We start from the raw sequence: 8,907 nt of genomic DNA on the forward strand, positions 1-8,907 counted from the left end.
GAACCTAGCAGGGGTTATGGCTACCATTGCGTTATCAAGTGGATATGGGATCAAGTTTAGCATATGACAACGGAATTTGGGGTGAACCCTACAGGCTTTTTGCTGCAAAATTCCTTTTTGTTGGTGTTTTTTTTGGTTTGTGCTAAAGGTGGTCTTCGTCATTGGAAGTGCGGTAGACAGGCTTTGTGGTTGATTTAGGGATGGCCTTTGTGGATAACTGGGTGGTGGGTAAGGAGGAGGTTTGTTATTGACTGAGTAATGACATTGTTGGGTTTGGTGGGAAACTTGGCCGTATAGGAATGGCAGTCACAGCATGGGTTTCTCCCTCTTTCTCACCCTCTTCATTTGCCCCAGTTTTCTCAGTCGTCCTAGTAGGATGATCAAATTTGCCTCTTTTCGGACCCACATCGATCCTTTCACTGGCGAAGACCAAATCCGCAAAGCTTTGAGGGTGCGTAGCCCACCATCTTTTCCTAGTAGAGTATCAATAATGTGTCTACCATCACGATCATCGTCTCCCTTTCCATCATTGGGGGTACCACCTGGGCCGCCAGATCCCTCCACCTTTTGGGCGTGTTCTTTGAAAGATCCGTCCCCCTTTTTGCAAATGTTCTGTAGTTGCATCCTATCCGGAACCATATCAAAATTGTACTGATACTGCCTAACAAAGGCAACCATTAGGTCCTTCCAAGAATGGACTCGGGAAGATTCCAAGTTAGTGTACCAGGTAACAGCTACCCCAGTAAGACTTTCTTGGAAGGAATGTATTAGCAATTCCTCATCTTTTGCGTATTCCCCCATCTTCTGACAATACATCTTTAGATGGTTCTTGGGACAAGTAGTCCCCTTGTACTTGTCAAGGTCCAGCACCTTGAACTTGGGAGGGGTGATGATATTGGGTTCTAGGAACAACTCTTTTAGGTTAGCAAAGGCATAATCTTCACCTCCTTCAATGGCCCTGAGCCTTTCCTCTAGATGATCCAACTTTCCCATTTCTGCCATAGCATGAGGGTTTTTACTTGTCGTGGAATGCAAGAGGTGTAGTTGTGGGTGATACTGAGGGCCTTCCAAAGGGTTTTGTAGGGGTATACCACCAACTGCTTGCCCTTCCGTGGCATATCTGAGGCAAGGCTCGAAGTCGGCTAGATTGTGGTGGGGAATTTCATGTGTCCCCCCCACGGTTTAAGAGACCTGTGCATGATCAGTTTGGGGTTGTTGGCTCTCAATGGGTATAGGAGTGGAGTTATTGACATTCTTATTGGGAGTGTACGCCACTTTGGGTGGCGTATAGTTGAGAGGCAAGCCATATGGCGGGAAGGCGTGCTCGTTTTGAATTTGTACATTATGGGGGCTGCCCGTACTTTCCAAATCTTTGCCTACCATATCTGAGGTTGGATGATTCATTTGGTTGATGCCGGATGGGGACATCAGGTTCACCTTAGCAACAACGCTGGTAGCGGCAATTGCAACCGCATTGGCTTCCATTATCTTCTTCACGCTCATCATGGCCTCCATCATTGTGGCCATTTTCTCTTTAATGGCCTCCATGTCGGCCTCCATCTTCTCTTGTATCTCCTCTACTTCACCCATTACTCTAGCTCTAGCACAAGTTCGGTGAGGACGCCGTAAAGCATGTTTTTTTTTATAACAATGATTAAGTTCATTTTATTTTATTTTTCAAGGAAAGAATGCAACGAGCAATGCAACCAATGAAAAGCATGGATGCATGCGAACGATGTACAGTTGAAGTATTGCAAATTTTTACGCAAGATATGGGGTTGAATCAATTTAGATTTTCAACATGGTCCATGACATCTTTGTCAAGGTGAAACTGGAAGTAACAAGGACATCAATAATCCTAAATATGTTTGGCAGTAGACGAAGCAGTGATGTGACTCGATTCATCTTTTGCCCCAATTTTGCAAGACGGTTACTTCCATATTTCAACTTGACTTGATGAACCTTTTTGTAAAAGCATGAGCTTGGTTCAACCCTATAATCCAAGGAATGGCAATTCTGATCGCCAATACTTCAACAACATCTCATAGGGATGAATGACTCGGGCATACTTTAAGCTTATGCACGGAAAATGTAATTATGAAATTGAGATGCCCGAAGAAACACCATTTCCTAGTTAACCATGCATTAGGTACCATGTTCAATTATTTTGTTTTTAAGTGAAACAGGTTTATGATCCCAACATGGTTGGCTCGTGGTGCCTAACACATGAAACTAAGAATGTAGTGTGAAGTTTCACGCTTCCCCCTTTTTTTGTTTTTGTTTTGTAGAGGAAAACGCAAGGATGAGCAAACATGAAAACAAATGGTATGCAATTTTGCAGATCAAAAAGTTTGTTGAACGCATATGCATGATGATGCCATGACTCATGCAAAATGTGAGGCTGGAATATGATAACGGACAAATGCAGGATATGTCCATTATGATGTTATGAAGAGATGCTTATGTGATGCATGATATGAATGCATTTTACGGACACGAGAGCCCAGAAAATTATCTCTTCTTACTTGCGCATTTGGGGGCACAGTGCCCCATGTGTACAATTAAGAAGGTGATATGGACCTTCCGGCTTCCCGTGACAAAGGACGAGACCAACATACAATGCATGCTAGAGATAAAATGCGGGAGTGACTTGATTCGCACTGATTTTTGGAGTAAAAACATGGGATAAACTCATTTTATTTAAAAAGTTATAACTAGTCAAGATCTGAGCGACAATACAAACTTCCTAGCGGTTTCTAATCATATGGTCCATTAAGTCGATCATATGCTGACAATAGCTGAAAAGTCCGTGGATCTCCTCGGGGGCGGAATAGGTGTTCGCCATTGCTTTGGCCTTGGCTAGCAATCGGGGAAGTTCTTGACTCCTGTTCAAAGTAAGAGCAAATCGGTCCGTCCATATTGTTGCCTCTTGGTGCAATGAATCAATTACCCTTTCCCTTGCTTCCCTTTCTGCTGATATCTTGGCGTACTCATCCTCTAGCCTTTGCTCGTGAGTCGCCGCTAGATTTAGCTTCTCTTTGCACTTATCGATGATGGCCCACATATTCCCTTCAGTCTCGCTTAACTGTTGGGACAAATTTCTTTTCGACCTAAGGCAAGCCTTTAGCTCGTCCTTCCAGATCATGCCTTTGACCCGTGATGATTCCTTTCACCTCTTCGGAGTTTGAGCTTACTATTGCTGCCCTATAAAGCCCCTCAAAACTTGTTTTGGTCGTGTTCTTCCTTTCGGGCCTTCTTGGTTTCTCATTCCAAGGCTTCATCGGTGGCCATATTGACGTCCCTTAGTTCATCATACTCTCTTCAGACTTTGATGGCTATGGATTTGAACTTCTCTTTGACTACCCGGGCTCTTTCAAGCTTTGCCTTTAGCGCTTGTACCTCATCACTTTCTTCCGAAGCTTTAACCTCATCATCTCTCATAGTCTTTAGATTTGGGAGCCAATCCAATCCTTGTGTCCGGACTCTCAGCCACTTATGATAGCTGCCGATGCTCCCATTACTGCTTCCCCTAAGCTCTCTGTCCTTTCTTCACGCTGCATCCCATGCCTTGCGAACTCCTTGGAGTACCCTCGTGTTGTGGTCACTGAAACCCCGTGCGATGAAAGGCGTGATGCTTTCGTCTGATGGCACTCCTCTCATGGGGTAGCCAAGCTGTCTTATGGCGAGGCCGGGATTATAATTAATACAACCCCTTGTTCCATCAAGGGAACATTTGGACATCCTTCGCATGAAGATAGAATCCTGATTCTTCCTTCCTTCTAGCGAGGGAACAAATTAACAGACGCCCCTCCATGCTAGCCAAGAGTTGGTCCCAATTCGCCTTTCCTTGTTCGACGCGCGAGCGGTGACGTTGTAGTGGATAGACGGGCCTACCTTGTTGGAGAAAAAGGTGTGAAACCAGCCACACATAGAGAGCCAGTGCACAACAAACAATTCTTGCACTGCTCTTTTCACATCCCCGGTCGAACGTGTCATACATGGAAAAAATGGCGACGACCGGGCTTTCCTTGCCATGATGAAAGGCGAGGAAAGCGTCAACCGCTGCTAGGTCCACTAACCCTTCCATATTTGGAAAGAGGACACCTCCAAAGATCAAAAGCGCCAAGATGTCAATAAAAGAAGCCCATTCGCCTTGATTTTGCCAAGGCCTTTGCCCTTTCCTCCCAACACTTCCTTGGTACTCCGACTACTCCATTTTTGTTTTGCTTTACACGGTCCAACTCTTGTGTTGAGATTTTCACTACCTTGGCAACTCTTGTCGTGGAGGGATAGAACCCAGAGAAAAGATATGGCTTCCTTCCTCCCAGTGGGCATCCCAGGATTTCTTCAAACTCTTTCACAGTCGGCACTAGCTGGAAGTCCTCGAATGTGAAGCACCTTAGGGGCTGGTCATAATACTGGGAAAGGGATGCAATTGGTTCCATGGAGACTTCTACCCTAGCTAGGTCCCAAATGCTTACCATAGGCTTTGCGGAAGGCTTGCTGTTGAAGTTGACCCATTAATTGCCCCAACTCTCGTAAACTAGTGACCTCTAAGCTCTTGATTTTGACTTGATAGAACCTCTTTTTAAGCGAAGGCTTTTGACTCGATCCCATGTTTTACTAAAGTGAAATAAAATCCAGTGCGAATCAAAACTCCGACATCTATCATGGGTGGAATGGATGAATGCATGAAGAAATGCATATGACACAGATGCAATTTACGAATACGGGAGCCCGAGAAATTGTTTCCTTCTTGGATACAATGTTTGGGCAGCATGGCACCCAACATATGTTTTTTAAGAAGGCGACACGGACCCTCCGTCGGTTTGCTAAAGTGAGGGGATCAAAGACGAAACCCACGCATGATGCATATGCGAAAGGCACAACACGGGGATGTACACAGTACGACAATATTCACAAACAAATATAAGCAAGAGGGTATATGATACTTATGCATGGCAGTGTGAAAAATGGCACGCAGCGTGTTTGCTCCGTGCCCCTATTTAAGTGACCTATAAGGGAAAGAGCTAACTAGGCTTTTAGTGATAACCCCCAAGGTAGTCATATCTCTCTTGATGGTTTCTAGAGGTATCATCCCCTTCGAAGAACATACTGCAGCAGTAGGGACTACTAGCAACAATATGTTTTCAAAGAGAAAAACTCTAGATGAGGGTTCACTGTAATCAAGCAAGTCGGAGACCTAGCATGATCATGGATTCACCTCCACTCCTTATGTTCCCATGAACCCGGGTATAGGGCCCTTTTTCAACTCACCGTGTGTGCAAATAGTGTTGGTGTTTGCGTGCATCAAATGAATAAGTATTTACATCATGCATACATTTTAAAACGCACTAAAAGCAACAAAGAGTTTATATACACAAGACCATAAAAAATAAAGGGAAACCAACAAAGGAGAAAGTCATGATAAAACATTTGCACAAGATTAAATGGCCTAACTCTCAAAAAACAGTCCCCAGTGGAGTCGCCAACTGTCGCAACCTACCCTTCGGCGGGAGGGCGACGCGAGACTCGCGGGATGCGTGTTCCAGGAAAGGAATACGCGCGGAGTCGCCACCAACGTTTATTTGAGGAAAACGTCGGAAAAACCGGAAAAGACGTGATCTACGAACTTTTAAGTGAAAGGTTCGGGAGTTGTATTTACGCGCGGGGAAGGTATTAGCACCCCACACGTCCGTCACAAGGGACGACAGCCTTTAATCGAATGTGCAAACATGACTTTGATTTTTACGTTCCCTTTTATGTCCTTATATCCTTTATACCCTTTTTATATTTTTTCTCTTTTTGTGGTCGACAAGGGTGTTTCCCTTTGATCCTACGTATTCCTCAATTTGGGATGAGAAAATCAGACCTACGTAGTTCTTTCTTATCAAGTGATTCTTTTTTACTTAAGAGGTGATCATTTTAAGGCGTTGGACCTTGAAAATGATCCATTTTACTTAATGAGAATTTGAAATGACAAACTTCAAAAACCTATTTTTGTGGACGAGCTTGACTAGGCGAGTTGATTTTAGCCTTAGTTTCACTTTAGTTATTAGTCAATTCGATTAGGAATGAGAAATCCCAAAGAGAAAACGTCCGATTGATTTTCCGCTTTATTTTACTAAAAGATGTTTTTTTGATTATTATATTATTTTTTACCTCTTTTTGATTTCCAACGTGGTTACGGCACGACCGAACGGTCGGAATTCATTTTAACCGAAGTTAACGGATAATACAATTCAAACGTTCAGTGGAAATTGATTTTATTTTTAAGTTAAGCGAGAAATGACTTAAGTAAAATGGCTTAAGCACGTCAACAGGGGGTATAAAAAGTAAACAAAACGAGAATAAAAATGCACGAAACACAATGTGGACCACCATGGGTGCATAGAATGAATCGAAAAGCTTGGTTCGAGGTACTTACCCGTTGAAGATTGAAGAACGATGAAGAACGAATGAAGAACGTTGAAGAACGGTCGAAACCTTTGCGAAATTCCTCACGAAAAACGTTTCGGAAGCGCCTCGGCTTAGATTTTCTTCACGGAAACAATTTTTCCAAGCAAATTCGAAAGAGAGAGAAGTGCCAAAGGGGCTGAACCCTTTTCTTCTTCACTTCCTCCCCTATTTATAGCAAAATAGGGGAGGTGGTTGCCGCCCAGCTCGCCCAGGCGAGCCAGGTTGCTTCCTCCAGAAGCAATAGCCTTCTGGAGGAATATTCTGGAGGGCCCAAGTGGGCCTGGGTGCTATTTGCACCCCCATTTTTACTAAGTACACCCCCTCTGCTTTTTTTGGTGATTCTTTTTTCGTAAAGTTACGGAAACTTACGAATTTCGTAACGATACTTGTTTTCTTTCCGTAATGTTACGGAACCCTTCGGATTACGTAATCATCCCCTTTTTGACTTATGGAATGTTATGGAACCTCACTTAATTATGCAACGATGCTTCCATTTGATTTCCGGTGTGTCACGGAAACTTACGGATTGTGCATCAATATTTTTTTGGTTTTTCGGCATGTCCTGGAATTTCACAAATTGCCTAATGATGGGTACCAAGCACCTCACAAGGACCAAAGAAAGGTCGCATGTCATCAAGCAAAGGTCCCCGGATGAAATTAGGGTATGACAATAGGAAATGAGGGGACTTGGTTGATCAGCAGCTCACCCAAGCCAGCTGTTGCTTCAACCTGAAGTAACCTTGCTCGCCCAGGCGAGCTGATTACTTCACCCCTAAGTTATTTTGGAGGCCCAAGCGAGCTAGAGGCTAGCCTGGGCGAGCCAGGGGTTTGAAAAAGCCTCAAAATGACCCTTTTGCCCTCCCTTTTTGATGCAATCCTTCCTAGGAAGGGACCAGTCACTAGAGCCATGAGCAAGAGGCTCCAAGAGGATTGGGCTAGAGTTGCTGAAGAAGTCCCTAGGGTTCTCATGAACCTCAGGGTAGATTTTTGAGCTCATGGGCCAAGGTTGGGTCCAATTATCTTTGTACATATTAGACTAGGATGTCATTATATTTGGTCCTTGTATTTAGGGCTCCATAATGTAGGTAGGGCACCCTATAAATATAGGGCACCTAAACTAGTTTTTGTATTAGGGGTAGTTTTGTAATTTCACATGCACTAAGTGAATATTTGATGTGTGTGGTTGGAAATAAATTTAATTGAATTGGTAGAAGCCTAATCCAGTTAAATTTTAGAAGGGTAGGTGACCATTTGCTTACTACACCCCATTGCCACATCATATAGTCACACTTTGTGCATGTCCTTCATGCTTTACATGCCTCATGACACCTAAGCACACTTAGTGGAGAATCTTGGAATTGTTGATCTTGGATTAGTGGGTTGAATCATAACTAAAATTCACTAATCATAATTAGTAAAATTTTGGCTCCAAAGTTTGGCTCCACAAATTCAGTTTCAAATTCAAGTGAAATTTGAATTGAAATTCAAATTTCCCTCCAATTTTGTGTGACACTTAGGCTATAAATAAAGGTCATGAGTGTGAATTTTTTCAACTTTGATCATTTGAACATTAAACTTAAGATTTCATAGCTCTTTTAGAGCACAAAATTTCGCGCTTTTCTCTTCCTCTCCCTTCATTCATCTCTTTCTTCCTCCAAGCTCTTATCCATGGCCTCCTATGGTGGTGAGCTTCTTCTAGACTCATCTTCTCCTTGAAGTGGCGTCTCCTCTCTCTCTCTCTCTTCCTTCTCCATTCTGCTGCCATTCATCTTCCAAGAAGAAAAGGAATCCATTGATGAAGAAGATCCAAGGCCTACAAGCTCCAATGGAGCTTACATCACTTTTGGGTATTTTCTGTATTCTTTTCCGAAACGTCAAAAAACCTTTCGGATTGCATGACAATTGGTGTCAAGCAGCTCAATTCAGTTGGCAAGAATCAAAATGTTAGCAAATGACCATCCCTGAACGAAATTAGGGTATGACAGTTGCCCCTTTTTACTTATCTTGCCATCCGACCAGCTACTAGCGGAAAGCCCAAACAGTGAAACCTGTCAAGAGAAAGAATGTAAGAGGCATCAGTTACATCAAACAAAAGACCTTGAAGTTTTGAAAAGTAAAGAAGACATTGAAGTCTCAACAAAAGACTCTGATAGTCTTTGAAATAAAAGACTCTGATAGTCTTTGAAAATGTAAAGAGTAGAAGACATTGATAGTCTCCACAAGATAAAAGACTTTGATAGTCTTGGAAAAGTAAAGAAGACTGTGATAGTCTTGACAAAAGACATTGAAGTCTTTGAAAAGTAAAGAAGCAGATGACCTTGATTGTCTCTGCAAGACAAAAGACTCTGATAGTCTTTGAAAAGTAAAGGCGGATGACATTGATAGTCTCCGCAAGACAAAAGACTCTGATAGTCTTTGAAAAGTAAAGAAGCAGATGACCTTGACTAT

This window comes from Glycine max, chromosome 2 (genome assembly GCF_000004515.6).
Source record: "Glycine max cultivar Williams 82 chromosome 2, Glycine_max_v4.0, whole genome shotgun sequence".
In the NCBI taxonomy this organism is placed as follows: Eukaryota; Viridiplantae; Streptophyta; class Magnoliopsida; order Fabales; family Fabaceae; genus Glycine; species Glycine max.